This window comes from Nelusetta ayraudi, unplaced genomic scaffold (genome assembly GCF_046127955.1).
Source record: "Nelusetta ayraudi isolate G7.1 ecotype Tasmania unplaced genomic scaffold, CSIRO-AGI_Nayr_v1 ptg000031l, whole genome shotgun sequence".
In the NCBI taxonomy this organism is placed as follows: Eukaryota; Metazoa; Chordata; class Actinopteri; order Tetraodontiformes; family Monacanthidae; genus Nelusetta; species Nelusetta ayraudi.
In genome coordinates this window covers 4949496-4964905 of record NW_027466081.1, presented here as the reverse complement: position 1 = coordinate 4964905, position 15410 = coordinate 4949496, and the positions used below count along the sequence as shown (strand labels likewise).

Below are 15410 nucleotides of genomic sequence, written 5' to 3'. Positions count from 1 at the left end.
ATCTGATGAAAAAAAATGGAAAAAAAATAGGCCACATTTATTTTGCATGTTGACATTGTTGTCAGAATGCATGTCACAAATGTGTGTATGTGTAACAATGAGGCATGCGTTACAAAAAAATGAAATTTCTTCCTTTCAAAATAGATGCACTTCATCTATCTTTATATATCTGAAGTATTTGCATGCGCATCACTTCATAATGCAATAGAAATCTTGCTATGACAGCAAAGTTACACCCGCACAAAAGCAGGGTGTGGGACAGTGAACTAGTGTCTTCTTTGTACATGAGCCCCATAGATTCACTTCCTGCACGCTCAAAGCACACAGAATTTAATGCCTACAAGTCACGTTGCAATTAAAATAATGTCCTCCCATTATCTGCGCGCTAACCAAAATTAGCCGCAGGACTGTTCTGTCACTTTTGAACTAATAAAAATGTTGACCTAATCCACGCACACGCACGCACGCGCGCACGCACGCGCGCACGCACACAGACAGACGCACACACAGATGCACACAAACACACACGCTTTTCCCAGGAAGGTCCTAATTGCCTATAAATGTCAGTGTGAGCCAGTGTGCGATTGTCTTCTCCCAAATTAACTGGTGGGACTGGCACCTCCTCATTAGACAAGAGATCCACAACACAGCGAGAACACAAGGCAGCGGTCAACACTGTGCAGCTACTGGCTGCAACCCTGAACTCCCCTGAGACTTTTTTTCAAAGGGACGTGCGTGCGTGCGTGTGTGTGTGTGTGTGTGCGTGTGCACGCGCGCGTGTGTGCATTGCTGAATGGGGGCCTGTCGTCATATGCCTGTACGTGCATATACATTTTGTATTCATACGTGTGTGTGTGTGTGTGTGTGTGCCTTTTATTTATTTGCTTTCTGTGCGCGCCTGCGTGTGCATCTGAGTCCTCCTGAGGGAAATTAGTCGTCGCTACCCTGCTCCGTCTCCAGGCCCGTCCCTGATGTTTTCTCTCTCGGCCAGAACACTCCCACTCCCATCGGGGGCCACGCTGCGGTTAATTGCTAAATACACTCGCTGTTGTTTCAGACGTTGGCAACAGTCTCAGTTGAAATGTCTGCCATTGGTGGCTAATTGGGACACAAAACCCCCGACATGGCTTAACGCTGCCTTTTACAGAACAGGTGCTGATCCAACACTTTCGGGATGATTTGATCCCCGTTTTTACATCAATGTGCTTACTTGCCCTAGAATGTATTTTCAAAGGTATGACAGGTTCGTTGATGCGAATGGACCCGAGATTAGAAAAGACCAGAAATAAGATGGAAATAGAGCTTATAGATAGAAGCTCGGAATAGAAAGTAAAACCAACGCACCAAAAGCCGATCTTTCTAGACTCCAGTACACCAACGCCCGTCTACCAACCCACGAGAGGCATCATTGACATACCACAGCCGTTAGTGACATCACAAAGGGCGGCTTTCTGGAACAAGGTTGGAAAATCGGACCAAGAGACAGATGAAAAGCTTCGACTCTCCGAATTTCTGGTGAGTTCACTGGATAACCGACAGGCAAAGGGACACATTATTGTCGGAAATACTGAGGTGATTTTTTTTGTTGTTGTTGTTGTTGTTGCTAGTTCAACACCGCGATGTAGGTCTAGTCAAAAATACAAAAAAGCAAAAAACAAACAAACAAATAATTCAAATAATCAGTAGCACTAACCCTATATTATCTTTTTACCTAATTCCCAAGTCTTACTCTGTGTGATAAATTCTTTATTTTAATGGACTAATGTGCCTTACAGTCACACAAGAGTGAAAATTACCGAAACTTTCCACATCCCTCCAATCATTCACAACTCTGAGTTTTTCTCCTTGAGCTGCGTCGGCTGATGAGATCTCACACTGGGCGCAGCGCCGCTCCTCACTTGCGCTGCGTGAACCCCGGTCAAATGTTTTCCCGGTTTCCAAGAAGCGAGAGGCAAAGAGCTGACAGGGGTCTTATTCATGTCTCAGCAGCAGCGAGCACCTGAGCACCGGCAGCCTGGTGGGGGGAGAGAGAATCTAACTTCGCCTAAATCGGCCACAATTTCGGATTCCGACGACCGGAGTGATTATTTTGACGCTGCACGTCGCAAGGATTAATTGTCTGCGGTAGAACTGCAGAAGTTAAGATTGAAAAAAATAAAACCTGTGCTTACTCTGAAGCATCGGGCACAGGCAATACACAATTAACACACCATGGTAGAGCGCAGGCAGACTGTGCAGTAGGCAGAATGCAGTTTATACGTTTTCTTTCCCAACGGTGCCTTAATTATCTGTTACCAGCGTTTCAGTGTGCTTGCTTTTTTTTTTTTTTTTTCAATCTCTTACTGTTTGTGCTCTCACTCGTGTTTTTGCTCTGAAAAGGCTGCGCACAATTTAGCCGTTTCGAGTACAACGACAACGAAGAGGCTCGAACAAATATTTGCTCTAAATAGCCGGCTCAGAATTACACACTTAACCAACACACTTAGAATTTAGAAAATCTGATTTTGTTTTTCTTTGTTTGCTTGCTTGCTTGCAGCTCCCGACGTTGCAAACGGAGGAAGCGGCGACGTTGCCGCTGCTCCTCGCCGCGTCCGAGTGCGAGAATAGAGTTGGGCGGCTCGGCAGGCCTGTACGAGCCATCTGTTACACAGTGAATGTGCCTCTGCTCCCTTCACTGTGACAGCGCTCTCTGTGATTTACACTGTTAATGCCAACTGTCCCTCATTCTGAGCACAGGGGCGTCCCTGTGTACAGTAGCGCTGATGGCCCTCTGATTATAGAGGGTGGCCTGTCGCTCCGAGAAAAAGGAGAGAGAGAAAGTACAAACAAGCAGGGGACCATTCAGACGGTGACAAGAGTGTCTCCTCTTTGGTTTGCTGTGTTGTCTTTGTACGACGCACTAAATGGTGCGCTTGAATGGCCGCGGCCGCGCACCCTCCTCAGGGGAGGAGCCGCGTTTCTCACTAAACATGGTCCAATGTGGTCGTGTTACACTCAATTTTTGTGATTAATTAATTTAACAGTTGAATGGCTGGGGTGAAACACTTTAAAGTCACAGTTTGTGCTCGGAGCTGCCCCTAGTGGATGGACGTTAGACTACAACAATCTAATTTTGATCGACAAAGGATGACTAATTCATTCGCAGGCCAGTATTGGCAAATCAGGAGGAGTGGGGAAAAAAAATACTGTTATTTACTGTAGATTTTACAAGAATTACGGCTTATGCGCTTCACACCGTTCAAAATCGCAATGGTACTTTGTCGAAAGTTTTGAAACATCGCTTTTACTTTGTGGAAAACTGCAATGGAAACGCTGAACAGCGAGCATCAAGCTGAAAATAAGCTAGACAGGATAACAGAAAGAGCAAAGAATGTGCAAATATCAATATATTGTTACTTTAATATTAGTGTGGAAACATTGTGAAAACTGAACTGGAAAAAGAGTCAGAACGCTACAGACATTCCTTAATGCTTATAAGGCTTATCTTTTTTCACACACACACACACACACACACACACACACACACACACACAGTGCCTCTCTCTTCGGCAGCAGCTTTTCAATACTCGACTGTCGCAGCGACTGTATGGCGACCGGATCGCATTCTGCTGGTGCCACATGCAAACGCAAACACGCACGCTTTGTCCTTTCTACTCATGTTCTTAAACCTCTTTTGTGGACATGTGGATGTGCGCTCATGTTAGCTGGGATGTATCCAACATCAAACATCTACAACCTCGCAGACATTGTCACTTTACTGTTCATGGTTCTGCACACACGTGGGAAGTCTGGAAAGTCAGAGACCAATGGTAACTGTAGTTATATCCGTAAAATACACATTTTGTGTTAAAGTATTGTGGAGTATTTTACAATTAAAAAGAATAAAAGAAAAAAGTTTATAAAAACCCCAGCTGGAAGCACTATTGCCCATACAAATACCAAAGAAAACTGAAATAATAATGACGTTAATAACGTTAACAAGGGGAGAAAGTGTCACACACTCATTCTTGGACTTTGACGCACTTTATGAGTTTGGTCGTGTGCGACAATGTGTCGGTTGGGGGTTGGCCTCAGTGATGTGTGTGTTTGCGTGGCACAATGTTTGTACTGTGGGGGTATGCAGACAGATGGCCGGGACACTTGTACGTCTGTGGCCGAACAGTCCCACCATTGTCTGCGTCACAGAGAGAGTGGATTGCTGTGGCGGCCCGTCACACTGTAGTGTCTGTAAATCTCACGTCCTGAGCACCAGACCTCCCCCTGACTTCCATGATGCCTCCTGATTTATTTTGCCACTGTACAAGGGATGGGGTGAATTTTATTTCTAGGCCTCGTCCAATCGTACGCAAGCACAGCGAACTGTCAACGCTGCACTTTTGGAGGGAGACAGTTTCAACTATTTGAATAGCTGAGATTTGAATTGTTCCAACAATGATAATGTAAACTTCACATTAGCATTGTTAAAATTGTCATTGTTTTTGCTAATGATGTGTCTCCATCCTGCCAGTGAACTTGCTAGAAAAGTGAAAAGTGTATTTTTTTTTACTTCTTGTGCTTCAACTTCAACCTCAAAAACACATAGTTCTTGAAATCACACCACTGTGATGTCACAAAGGGTACTGATCCCTATCCAGAGTTTGTGACAACGCACCAGGCAGATGTTGGCTCCACCGTCTGAGACTGCCTCTACTTTTTTTTTTGTCTCTTTCCAAACAGGTCAAATGGATTGTTCCAGCAAGAGGTTGTAAACACAGGGCTAAATGATCTGTTTTCAGAATACATTGTTTTAGATGAGCATGCAATGCTGAGCTACTCAAGTCCAACTCTTCCTCATGTTGGCTGCCTAATGCTGTGTTGTAACTATTGGTTACAAGAAGCTAGCAAACAGCAGGCAGCTTGACCCCGTGTACGCTCCTCATACATTTGCTTGTTGCAGGTTTGGCACAACAGAGTGAGCCCCAAGTATGAACTAAATCTTTCAGTTGTCCTTCAGTATGTTCTTATTTACCTTTATTAAAGTCCTGTGCACAATCACATCAATGTAGAGATGCCACAATATGCTGACATTTTGGCTAGAAACATTTTCGTGTTGAGTCAAACTCAATCTGCAACCTGTGCGCTACGAGAGAAACTGATGGACTTCAATACTCTGCCCTATGGCCTATATCATAAACACAGACATGCATGCATACACAGAAACCCCACTCCCTACTGGAAAGCATTTTCTTGGGTGCACCCTATAAAAAAAAAATGGATATGTATAATTTCCTTGAAACAAGTAGTAGTTGTTGAATATCCTACCACATCACAGCAAGGTTGAAGAATTAATGAAGAGTGAAGAAGGCTCTCAATGCAGGTGCTCATCATGGGTGGCTTGTCACTCTCCCTGCGGGGAGAGAGTCGCGGGTTGAATCCAAGTCCAATCCAGAAGGCAAGGAATCTATAAAGTATCCAACAAAAACCAGCCTGTATTAACATAAACAGTGAATCATAGCATATCTCCCATCAACACTATTTTTAATATACTATACATATTGGTTTTTATTAATCAATATCTAATACAATATTTTTTTAACTAACCTAATGAGTGTAATTATGGTTGACGTGCACTTAAAATCGGGATCATAGCAGCTCCTATAAGAGCCACCAGGTGGCTAGCGTAACTCCACACTGACTTAATTCACGGATAATTTCCGCTAGGGGCATGTTTAGTCTTGTTCAAGTTACTCACGCGGAGGAAAAGGTAGACAGCAATCTTCTATCTGATGTTGTTGTTAATAGTGCAATATCAAGGTGTTGTTCTTTTTTTTCGTGGGTTATCACTCTCAGTTAGCAAAGTCTCTTGCACTCACGGTAGCTCTGCCCGCTCCCGCGAGTGACGTAGAGGAAGCGGAACTTGCCTGAGCCAATAGCGCTCAAGCACAACATTCACGGCGAAAAGGATTATGTTTGTTGTTCAGCAACTTAAATTACTATTGGTTTGCCAACAATAACTTGAGTTACTATGGGTTTGGACATTTTAATGGCACCACAACAGCAGTATGGAGACATGTCATAGAATTCACTGGGTTGGAATCCTTTCGGCCCTCCAGCACAACTTCAGCGCCGTTCAAATTCACCAGTGTATTGATTTATATAGTGTTGCTTCGACAATGGGTGCAACTTTGGTAAACAATCTATGATTCTATCTATTATTTAACTTTTCTAGTGGTGGGCAGCGGAGACTATTTTTTTGCCACTAGAACATAAATCATACTCAACATTTTTGGAAAAATGCAGCATTTCACGTCTATGAGATCACTATGTTTGTTTGTTTGTTTGTTTGTTGTTGTTTTTTTTGCCATTTTGGAGGCAGCACCTCATTCTAAAAGTGTACAGATGGGATCCGACACAAAAGAACTTTGAACTAATTATCATAATCTCTCTCTCCCTTCATTTCTCCTCATGATTAAACATGGGAGCGTTAAATCAGACGATTAGCATGCTGTCAGGGAGAAGTCTAACTGCTGTTGTGTTTCACAGTGTGAGAGACAAAGCGCCGGCCTGCACACCGACAAGCCTCCCCGGCCAGCAACAGTAAACTGGTAAACACATGTCTGTTGGACTCAGCAGGGGATGACAAACACCCGCAGAGGAGGCCGAGACGAGCAGGGAGGGAGGAAGTGAGGAGAGCGGGGCTTGTTTTTGACTCTTTGGCTCCAGCGTTCAGAAATATTTGGGCCAAACAAGTCACTTGAAAGGTCCCGAAACGACTGCCAAAAGAACAAAAAACAAAAACAACAGCCGAAAAGGCAGCAAGAGAGGGGAGGTAAAGGGCAGTTTGTTTTAGCGATGAAGGTGAAGAGTCGACTCACCTGTCTAGAAATGTTGCCATTAACCTTGCAAAGGTGACAAAGCACTGATTTCAATAAATGATAAAGTGTCCGTCCCGGAAGAATCACTTCTGGAGCCAAGTGTTTAGACGTTTCTGTTCGTTGTTGTTTTTTTTAAGCAAGAATATAATTTGCATTGCGTCCCCACATACAGCACCATGATTACTTACCATACTATGCTCTGATGAGACTCTCAACACACTCAGTGGCCACCAACATTATTACTAAAGTACATGACGTCCGTTTGGTGAAGCTTCCACGGTGGGTCCTGATTGCCAAATACAGGTCACCGGACCGGCAAAAAGATAGTTTGAACATGTATGATGTATTTGTTTTCCGATTGGATAGGCGCCAACCGGATGGCAGGCAGTGAAAGCACCAAGCTTAGAAACATCACACAATGTTATCAGTCAACAGTATGATTATTAGAAAGGTCGAATATACGCTTTGAACAAAGTACAGCTGCTAATTGATTAATAACAACCAAAGGTGTGCCATCTTCAAAGTATATTATGTATTTCTTTTTTCTGTCTGTATTCTTTCCACCTTTCTTGACACCAAAACCCAAATGGGCCCACACGTCGGGTTCAAAGCTTGCTGCTCCATGACCCCTTTGTTCTGCTGCTTGCTGCTCGCATTGTCTGCTGCTTTTGCTGAGCTACTGAAGCTGTGCAAGCTGGCAGAAGAACTTTTGTCAGTAAAAATTGATGAACTTTACATCCCTAATAGTCAGTCCTACGAGTGCAGGCGTTATTGCAACTCTGCATACAAACTGACGGACGTCCCTGCGAATCTTGTCCTCACTCGATGACACTTGGAGGTCGTTGGTGCAAGCTGACGTCTGTCCACGGTAACTCAGCCCTGTGAAGTTTTTCCGCTGAGGCTGATCGTCCCGGCTGTGAGCCTTGCCTGTGCCACGCTTTACCGTGCTGCGTATCCATGCCGACAAGATTGGGCCGGGGTCCAGGCAGACAGTCGGCTCTGGAGGCTGTCAGCGGCGACTCCGCTTGACAGCATGCAAATGTATGTAAATGAAGAGGTCCGGGCATGACACCTGCACACAGGAGGAATGGACCGTGCCCTTCCCTGCAGAGGACTTGGGATGGTGGGTACGTCGGCAAACACACAATCACAAAGTCCAACACGCAAAAACACAGGCTATTGACAATGAATAGCTGTAATGTGCAAAGCCCTTCCTGATAAATGATGAAAACATGCCTCAGAGTGTTCACTGTACTACTTCAATGCAGTATCTGTCATTAACATTTTTTTTTTTTTTTTTTTTTTTTTAAATTATTAAACTTCCCTAAATTAACTGCTTGCAGCTTTTTGGGCCACCTCAAAGGCTCGGGCTAACTCATAAGGACAGCTTGACATTTGTCTATTTATTGTCTATTTATTCTTTTAGAGTCTTAAAATTACACTGTGTTTAAATCTTATACTTGTGTTTTTTCAGAGAAATCGATGTATCTCCGGTTTTATGCGCCACGTCAAAGACCATTTTCTGTTACGACACATAACGTTTTTTCTGACTCTAAATGTTGAATTTGAGTTTGGGATGATAACATGTAAATAGGTAATGTGGATATTGACATAGAGAGTGGGTGTGTCGCTGAATAGCTACGTAGGTGGATAGATGTGTAGGTATGTATCTAGGCAGGTGTGTGAAAGTAGGTAGCTAGCTTGCTAGCTAGGTATCTTTGTTAGTTGGCAGATTTAACTACTTAAGTAGGTAGGTAAGTAGGTAGGTATGGGGAGGATAAGGTAGGTAAGGTATGTTCACGGAGAATCAGGTTTGTAGGTAGATATGTGGGCAGGTTGCTCAATAGCAACGTATTGGAAAGTGAGTGCACGGCTAGGTAGCAACATAGCTAAGTAGCAATGTTAGTCTGCTAATTGCGCATTCACAACGCTTCGTGCTCAATCCTGGCCCTGAAGGCAGAACAGCCGGCGCACTGGCACACTGTTCACCTTTAAAGTTGCGCTGGAGCCTTTTCCAGGCATCAGAGGGCTGGCATTTTCAGTTTTTATTGTTCGCCGGGTCAAAATCATGTACCTATGTGTGATAAAAATGCGCGACGCTGCTTGGCCTCTCCACGTTCTTCTGAAGTGTTTTGACTCCCGCGTTGACCCCGCCGGCTGCTTTTGGCATTCCAGCCGGCTGGAGGAGAGGAGGACTGAGCTGTGGCCCCAGCATCTCCTGCACACGTGCACACGCTTGTACACGCGCACACACACACACACACACACACACACGCACACACGCACACAAACACACACTGTCCTTGGGTTGAAGCATCCAGAGTTTCTGCTGGTCAGCAGAAAGGCAACGGCTGTGTGACGTGTGTGTGTGTGCGGGTGTGTGTGTTTAGACAGAATGTAGCTGTCAAAGCACCTCTGACACTTTGTGTGTGTTTATGTGTGTGTATGTATGTGTGTTTTTTAAAAGTAAAGAGAGGTGGGGCAACTCAGCGGAGAAATCTGAAGTGCAGTGGCTCCAGTCCAGACCTTGTACCATGTTAGCTGGCTACACACCAGACCTTTCAGCCTGGAATAACACACACACACACACACACACTGAAAGAGACAGGGAAGGGCAAAGGGGAGACAGTGTGTGTGTGTGTGTGTGTGTGTGTGTGTGTGTGTGTGTGAGAGAGAGCAGATGGACAGGTTTATTGACCTTAAGGGAAGAGCATGATTCTCACTCAAAATACAAACAGCGCACACAAGATTAAGGAGAAAAACGATAAAAAGATTGTCAACACAATAGAGACACCACTTTGGTTCTGAGCAGTAGTTGTATCGCATGTAAAGATAAGTGTTATTATATTTAACACAAAATCACGCACACCTCGAGAGATTTGTCTGATGGGGAAATATGATTCATAAAAAGAAATCTTTTAACCAAAATTTAAAAAGAATAAATCAATAAATCTATCGAGCATTCCAATTTATCATTATAACGAAAAAAATGTCAGTCATATAGCTTGATTGAATAATGAATGAATAAAAAAATAAATTTTAAATATTTAACATAAAACTACTCAGTAAATTTATCACAAGAAAAAGTGCCAGACACTGTTGCAGCTCATTCCCATAAATCTCCTTAATGGTTATTTCAATATTAATATCATGCCAAATTCATTCTTCCTTTAATATATTTTAAAAGTAATTGCAAAATTTTATTACAATGATCCTTATGCCAGCTAGGACAGACACACATCCAATTAACAATTTTACAGTTTTATTCTAAAACAAAATCAGAAATTAAAAACCAAGATTTCCTTTCGATTTATAAAATCATTTATCAAGAACTGCAGCTGCTGTTTGAGATTAAACTTTGGTCTATTTATTTTGTCTTGTGTAAAATGTTTACAATGTTAAAGGTGTTAATGTTAATACACTTCTTCTGTCAGACAGTCAGCGTCTTGTTAAGGTTAAAAAGAGTAGAAATAAAATGAAATGGGTTCGCTTACGCATGTCGTTTTCACTGCGGTGTCCTAATGATTGATGACTCCACACACACACTCAGTGTTTGCCTTCTTCACACTGCTCTACACTGCAGTATAGGGAGTGATAGTTATGGCTTTGCTTAGTACTTAAAATCTGGGATGCTTGTCTCTCAATTGTCCAAATCACAAAGATAAAGGCAGAAGAACCACTTGAGTCACAATAAATGTATACAAACATACATACATACATACATACAAACATACATACATACATACATATATATAGCATGATGTGTTGTTGTTTTTTTTACATAACTCTGATCAATTGTAATATTGATCGAATAAAAAAAAATACTTTTCTCATTTTCAGTTTTGATTGGCTGTGGCAAAGTATCATTGCAGCATCTAGGGTAGACAAATTTAGAAAGGAAAAAAAAAAAAGGTGTCTATATTATTTGCTAATTTTACTACCCTTGCCCTCGTCCTTATCTGGGCCATGTTCACTCATGCAGCAGTAACGGTGAAAAACTAACCCGTCGCCGGCAGCACAAAAGCCGGTGGCCCCTTGTCCCGCAGACTCCCCACATAGACGGCGCTGTCTGACAAGCCCGCCTGCCAAACAACTCAATTAAGCAGAAAGAGAGGCAAGAAAGAGGAGCCCAAATAGAGGAGCGAGAGAAAGGAAGGGAAGAAAGAGGAACAGGAAAACAGAGGAGGCCGAGGGCCGGTGGCTGTCAAGGCCCCATCGCCGAGCCAGCCGGCGTTTTAGCGGGGAGGGACGGCACGACAAAACATGAAGAAAAGAGAGGCGATCTGTGATGTGTTAACTGGAATTCCTGCTTCCAAGGCCACCAAGGGTTCAGAGGGCAAACGGAGGGCCGGGGGTTCATTGCCACACGGACACACACACACACATTCAAGAGGGGAGAATGCCCATGTTTATCTTAATGCTACATACTGTTGATATTAATCTATAGGCGCGCAGTGGCTAACTAGGCATCTCTCTCTCTCTCTCTCTCTCTCTCTCTCTCCCTCTCTCCCTCCCCCCCCCTCTCTCTCTCTCTCTCCCTCTCTCTCTCCCTCTCTCTCCCTCTCTCTACATACATATGAATACACATACATAATATAAATTCTCATGTCATGATATTGAAAAGTTACAGGCTAAAGTAAATCTTACTTTATCTAATCAAATGAGTTATTCATTTCTCTGCAGTAAAGAGTTGTTCCACTCTAAAATCATGTCACCATAAATGTTCACACCTTTTTAATTCAGACTCTGAAGTGTAAAAACTGACACTCCAACCTCAGTTTAACATCAAACCTTCTGGTCCCTAACATACATGTCCATGCATTAAACAACACTTGTCATTTTGAAATAAAGTTGATTTTGGCCACAATATGTGCAAGAAAGCTCTGAATAGATTAAATGATATATAAGTAAGTAAGTATCAGGTTTTTTTGTTTTTTTTTCAAGAAGCTATTAAATCAAGCCTGGCTTTTTTAATTGGTCCTTGGGCCTGTGAGAAACCTCAGTGAAAAACCCTCTTTCCTCTTCTTTCTTTTATGCATTAACACTACTTTCTTAGGGAGGAACGGAATGGCAGCGCAGCTCTTTAGGGGTTTTTTTGTTGTTTTTTTTTACCGATAATCACACTGGTACACCTGCAGCATTAACACGTAAACAGAGAACCCCATTCAACCCATTCAGCTTAAAATCAGCCTGCTATCACGCGCCCTAAAAGCAAAATCACTTGTGAGGCTTTGGAGAGATCATTTCAGATTTCGCAAAGACAATGCGTCCGCCGTGACCACACACCATCTTGGCCCGTCTTTTGCCTGCTTGATAGGGGTAATGAGGACGGGACGGTTTGACGGTGGCCTGTAAAGTTGTAATGAGGAGCGCGGCGTGAATGGGACAGAGGGCTGGAATGGGTGGGAGAGAACACGATGCTTAATGAGCGGGCCGGCGAGCTCAGCGGTAACCCTGTTGTATCGGCTCGGTTTGAGAAAGAAGGGGTGTCAGAGGGGATCGGGAATTCCAGGGTGGGACAGAACAGGAGGGCCTGATGTTATTTAGGGACGGGAATGAATAAAAGCCGGGGTTCGAAAGTAAATGGGGGTCCTGACCAGCCCCTGTGCTCTGCTCATTGTGGAGATGAAATTTATGGCTCAGGACTTCCTAAGCCAAGGACTCCCCACGTTGACTGGTTAAGTGCCATGAAACGCTGCGACAAAGGCCGGAGGCAAACAGCTCTCTGGGATAAGAGGCTGCAGGAGAGGGGGGACAGTGGCGGACAATGTTGGTCGTCCACACCACAGAAACACGTTTTGGGCGCAAGGTGGCAAGGCGGAAGGCACATGTTGAAATCCACATGGAACACTGCCTTTCAACTACCAGGGTCTGCCAAGGCGCTGACGAAACGGTGCCAAGGTGCCTGCTGTCACGCTTCTGGGAAAGGTTACTGGCACATCTGGGATGTTGGAATCTCATTGGGAGTGTCTGAAAAAGATGTACTGGCTCAACAGTTTACCTCTGGTGCGTAATGAAGTGTTTAAGATCACCTAAAAGTTCATTTTGGTTTTTGATATGGCTTTTCAAAATCTGCAGTATTGGCTGTATTTGTCCAGTCATGCTTCTCACTCACCTCGCTTGCAGTAATGACACACTATAATTACACACTAACTATGTCATGCAGTTAAAAAATAATAATGATAATGACCCCAGTAGACATCAACAGTATTTCAAAAATAATCTACATTGAACACCAGACTGTCAGACCATGTCAATCACATGCAAAACCAAGAGATAGGAGTACTATCTCATGCTATCTCTTGGATGCTAACAAGCCTAACAAAAAAAAAAAAACAGAAATTTGCAATTTATATGCACTGACTAACAATGGAAGTTTTGATACTCCTGAAATACGTGAAAATATAAAGTAAATAGAAGACAATAAGCCTGTTGTCTTCAGTGTAGTTGGGGTGCATTTATGTCAAAAACTTCACTCTGGCACTGGTTCGGAACTCTCTTTCATTTGTCCGCTGTTACTCAGGACAGACGGTCAGACAAAAGGTTGTGGTTTTCTGCAAATCTTCAACCCTTAAAGGACTTTCCCAAAAAACTCAGTCCACACAATGCATATACAGCTACGTCTTTAAATATAGCCTCATGTGTGTGGATGAAGCCAAAGCAGGATTGTCGGCTCTGGAACAGCTAGCCGGCAAAGACAAGGAGAATGCTAATGCATTTCTTGGAGAGTGCCAAGAGCAGAAAAGACAGTTTCTGGAATACAAACTATTTCCCCTGCCCTTACTTGGTTCCCTTCACATTGTTCTTAGTGCCTTCAACAAGTTTTTCCCATCCTGTCCGAAAAGATTTTCCTTTCCTTTCAGAAAAAAGACACGTTTCAGTCAACAATGGCACAGGTTTTGGATGAGCTGTGCCTTTAATGAACGCAGGCATTGAGTGCTAAGTCTGCTTCTCCGTCCATTGTCCGGCGAGATCGGTGTGTGTGCGCGTCAGTTTTTTTGTTCACGTGACCGTGTTCGCGCTGTGCCTGCGTGCGCGCGTGTGTGTGTGTGTGCGTGCGTGCGTGCAACATTGTCTTACGAGCTCTCCTCGCCCCATTGAACAACAGTGATGAAATGGAGATGAGTTAAAGTGCTAACACAAAGCCTGAGCAGACCCCTGCGTCGCCGCAACAATGAAGCCACCAAACAGGGGAAAGTGAGAGTCTCTCGGAGAAACAGAGAGAATGAGCTCAGAGTGAGTGCGGGGGGTAGAAATTAAGGAGCAAAACTTAAAGGAGAAAGAATAGAAGAGGGGCCGAAACCATCCTGAGAGCAGGAGGGAAAGGACGGTGGTCGAACAGAGAGCAACTTGGAGAAAATAGCAAGGTAGCTAATCCCAGGGCAGATAAAGCAGCTATATGTAAATTAAAGACGTGAAGTTTGGCCGTCTTACTTTGATCTGCGAATCAGGCTCTCCCTGCCTCCCACTCCTCTCCTCCTTCACTTTCACCCTCTTCTCCTTTCTCCTCCGAAGAAAAAAAAAATCAGGCCTTATTTAGCTTAATCTCACTTAATGGCATCCAGCTCCTCCTTTGTCCTCCCCGATGCTAATAGATTCCCATTCCTTTCAATCGTCACCATTCACATATCTGCCCTACCGTAATCCTCTTATTCCGGCATGGCAATTATTTAGAGTATTTTATCAGTATTACGGTTATGATTATTTTCATTCTTGTTATTCACGCAGGCGGCGCCAAGGGCCGGGCTGTGTGTGCGGCTGAGAATGTCTTCTCCCCCTCCTCCCCGGCGCCTCCCCCCTCAGAGTGAGGCAGCCTTCTTTCTTCCAGAGGGGTGGCAAGTTTTCAGGAGTGAAACCCATTCAGGGGAACACATTTTCTGGGCGTTTGAACATATTGTGAAGTGAGCGTAATGAGTGGCACCGAATCAACCGAAGCCGGCTCCTCAACACAGAGAAACATCAAGAATTTGAGCGAGGAGGACATAAAGGGGGCTAATAATCAAAAGGCTTCCTTTCTGCCCAGCAGTAATTACAAGGGTGGGTTTTGATCTTTCGCTTGTGGGGTGATGAATAGGGGAAGAGATGAGGACTGTTTCACTTTTCTCTCTTTTTTTCTTTTTCTATTTTTTTTTTTTTTTTTTTTTCATATGCCGTGGTGGGCGCAAGAGGCTTTTCACATCAAGCTGCTCATCTCGTCAACAGTTGGGTCCCAGTGAGGGTGGCGCTGAGATGAGAAGAGCAAGAGAAATGCTTCAGTTCACCCAGAAAACGTTGTACATCTGCTTTTTTTGTGTGTGTTTTTCACCAGGTGTCGGCCTTGAAAAATGCATGCTAGGGGAAGTTCTTGTACGATTGATGTTGTTTTTTTAACAGGCTCACCAAATAACTTCAATCAAACTCTGTCTCTCTTGTTCTAAAATCAAGCAACCACTCAGTCTAGCAAATTCTATACAAAAGGACCTTTAAAAGAAATAAATAGATTTTGATGCTTGAAACTCCACATTACCCTCCTGAAAATACTTTTCATACACAGCAGAATAACAAAGATGTTTTTAA

The 15410-nt window shown here is 43.7% G+C and overlaps 1 protein-coding gene across 1 annotated transcript in view; it reads right to left on the bottom strand.

Moving 5' to 3' along the window:
- ankrd50l (ankyrin repeat domain 50-like) overlaps positions 1–5799 on the bottom strand; it is a 37076-nt gene extending 31277 nt beyond the window's left edge. The window contains exons 1-2 of the mRNA XM_076031013.1: positions 5732–5799; positions 5302–5440 (exon numbers count right to left, since the gene is read on the bottom strand). The gene's annotated coding sequence lies outside the window, so the exon portion shown is untranslated. The remainder of the gene's footprint in view (positions 1–5301; positions 5441–5731) is intronic.
- Positions 5800–15410: the final 9611 nt, after the last annotated feature.